Source organism: Branchiostoma belcheri, unplaced genomic scaffold (genome assembly GCF_001625305.1).
Source record: "Branchiostoma belcheri isolate BF01 breed outbred unplaced genomic scaffold, Haploidv18h27 scaffold167, whole genome shotgun sequence".
Classification (NCBI taxonomy): Eukaryota; Metazoa; Chordata; class Leptocardii; order Amphioxiformes; family Branchiostomatidae; genus Branchiostoma; species Branchiostoma belcheri.
The window spans coordinates 26,922-30,623 of NW_017803124.1; positions in this window are offsets into that span (position 1 = coordinate 26,922).

A 3,702-nucleotide genomic window follows, 5' to 3' on the forward strand; every position below is an offset into this window, starting at 1 on the left:
TGTGTGTGTGTGTGTGTGTGTATGTGGGGGGGGGGGGGGTATTACACCGTACGAGTGTTTAAGACCTGGCCTGCTTTAGCAGTTGCACTAACTATAATTTTAAGAAAAGTGAGACATTGGCACAAATAGGTTAAAAGTGGAACTAGATTACAACTAGAAAGGCCAATATTTGCTTTGGAGCAAATACAGCGATGGGTTCACCACATTTTACCACATGGCAGGGAAAGAATGAGAAACACAAGGGAAAACAATGATTTAGTAATTACATTGATATAACTATAATATGAAGTAACATACAACTAAAACAACAGTTGGATAGCTATTCCCTACTTTATTGGTTAGGATTTTTAATTGCATAATGCAAACTGTTGATTTTCAAAATAAAATAAAAAACGTTCATGCCCCGCATTCCAATGCTGGAGCAGAAAAGCTTGAAATACCTACCAAAACACTTGAATAAAGACATACTGTCAGTATGGAAATGCTCTGTGCAGGTGTTAATCAAGTTAAATCCCAACAGCCAATCAGCAAGAAATGCTCTGTGCAGGTGGAAATGCTCTGTGCGGGTGTTAATCAAGTTAAATCCCAACAGCCAATCAGCAAGAAGTATAGAGGAAAGCTGCATGCCTATTGGTTGATGCCCTGCATTCCATTGTGATGACTCATGCCCAGACGTGGTAAACACGGCACACTAACACAGTAATACATTTGCTATAACACAGCCAAAAAACTCAAATAAAACCATTCTAAAAGCCTGTATCACAAAAATTTAAAAAACGCCTAGGGGTATTTGCCCACTGTACCTCCATACCAAATTTCAGGACCTATAGGCCCTAAAATGAAGAAGCTGAATCCATTTAAAGATATGGCAGGAGGAGGAGAAGGAGAAGAAACATCAGAAAAAGCAATATGGGTTCACCACCACTTCGTGGTGTGGTGAACCCATAATTACAGAAAGATTAATCAAGTAAAATGTTTCAATTTTGATGCAAAACTGTTACATAACTCCACGTAAAACTACGCTGTTGTTATTGCTCTCACTCAGACTTCCTAATTCAAAAGCAAGTTGAAGACGGTCAGAGATGGTTGAGAGTACATATAGGTACGTTAAATGAGGTTGGCTACTGTTAGGATGCGCCAGTCAAAATGTTTTTAAAAAATCTGGAGTGAATGGGAGGTTGGGCCATAGTTAAGGACTGGTTGGTTGCATACTTGTATGAAGTATTTCAAAACGTACTGCTCCTGTGAGAAACTTCGGCAGGTCGTATTTACGGATGACATACGAAATTAATGAAGTGGGTTAGAACAAGAAAAACAAAAAGAAGGAACTTCATTAATAAAGGGAAAAATATAACAGCCCGGAAAACATGGAGCTTCTTCCACGATTTTAGGCATTAGTCAAAACAGTGACTCATGCTCATATCCTGAAAGACATCCTGTACATCTATTTCTTTTTCAGATCACTCACTCACTCTATCATTCACTCACACTCACTCACTCACTCTCACTCACTCACTCACTCACTCACTCACTCACTCACTCACTCACTCACTCACTCACTCACTCAGCTCCGCATGCCCCTTTTTAAGATCAGAAAAAATCTTGCAGGTTCGAAAAACCAAGAACTTGAGTTGGTGTTGCCTCAGTGTACAAATTAAAAAAAATCACATTATTGAGAAGATTGAAACACCAGCAGTGCAGAATTTATTTTCACCCATCACCAAAGTCTTACATCCTTCATATAGAAGACATTACATTATACGTTTAAAGCAGTTTACTGTATGCAATCCGGGACCTTGGAAAAAATGTAGTGTTTCGGGATTCCAGACCAACCCTAGCGTTTTTTGGGGGTTGACTGCTGACAAGGGACATAAAATTTTCTGTCTGCATTTCAAATCGTCTGAAATGCTATTTCACGCATTTTCCAAACCATTTTTACCGAATATATGGGGTGGACAGGTACTGGAGACAGTCCTGATCATGATGTATTTCAGCTTGATTTTGCCAGCCAGAATCTAAAATGAAACTAGAGAGGCCGACATTTGCTTGGGAGCAAATACAGCATATTTCAGTCCATCTCCCTCCCACGCAAAAGTGGACTATTCCAAACTTACCCCAGTGTAAAACTGGCAAAGATTCTCAAATAAATGACTTATATAGTAGCTATGTAATTGAGAACAAAGATGCAAGAACAAGCACATTGAATCTCGAAAGCTTTACTAGTCTTATCCCTTGTCCTGCTGGCCATTCTGGCCTATACACGCTTATTTTAGGTTACTTTAATCTAAAACAACCCCATAATGTTATACATCAATGGAAAGCTAAGAGTCTCTACTTTTATACATGCTATTCAAAAGTGACCTAGTGCAAGCAGTAATGGCTAAATATAGGTAATAATGCAATAAAAAAAATTTTTATGAAATGCATGTATTATCTGTATCTGTATCTGTATCTGTATAGCCGGTATAACCGCCTTTCGGCGTAACACACCAGCTTCGCAGGCACGCGGCGCGGCGGCAGCTGGCTATATTACACCGATCGACTTGTTCCACCTAACCCTTGAACTTCTAGCTCTAGACATTGTTTAAAGCTATCTATTGACAGTGCCCCTACTGTACTTGGTGACAGTGAGTTCCACTCTGCGATAGTTCTAGGAAAGAATGAATTCTTGAACACCTCAATCCTTGGTTGATAACTCTGGTACTTGAATGCGTGGCTATTTCTTGTTCTCTTCTGGGCTGGTATTAGGTACTTAGTAGTTGGGACATCCACCAGTTTGTTAGTCATTTTGTACATCATGCATAGTCGAGACATCTTTCTTCTGTCTTCAAGTGAGGTCCACTGTAGGTTTCTTTTCATTTCCGTGACACTAGCACCTCTTACATAGTTGTTCATACAGAATCTTGCAGCTTGATTCTGTACCCTTTCCAATTTGTCTTTGTCTTTCTTTGTATATGGATCCCATACTGTCGCAGCGTATTCTAGGTTCGGTCTTACAAGTGACGTGTATGCAAGTGATTTTACTCTAGTTGGACATGCCCACAGATTACGTTTAATCACTCCCAATGTCTGTTTCGCCTTAGTTGTGATATTATTAACATGTGCACCCCACTTCAGTCCGCTTGTCAGCGTGACGCCCAGATATGATACCCAAAGCCACATGAGAACTGCCAATTCAAGACTACAACATTCATGAGATGTCCTGACAACATCAGAAGTACACAGCAGACAAAAAAATGCACTCAGGTACTACTACAGGTAAGTTTATGACTACAGACTCTCCTTGGTGCTGAGCTGCCTACCCAGCTGAAAAGGTGATCCACTACAACATAGTATTCTCCTTCTTGTAGCTTCACAAAAGATTCTAGTAGTCATTTTACACATACTTGTGATACATTAACTGAAAGCTTACTACTTATACTTTCTCAGGGGCTTGTTAGCATCTTCATAATGTTCATTACAAAGGTAATAAATGTATAAAGGGCAATAAAATGCATTTCTTCTACAATGTTGGAATATAATCCACTCAGCACCCACAGAATTACTTGCACCTGGGTCAGAAGTACATATCAGACAAAGCAAAAATGAACGCAGGTACAACTACAGGTAAGTTTATGACTACAGACTCTCCTGGGTGCTGAACTGCCTACCCAGCTGATCTACTACAACATAGTACCCTCCTTCCTGTAGCTTTACAAAAAA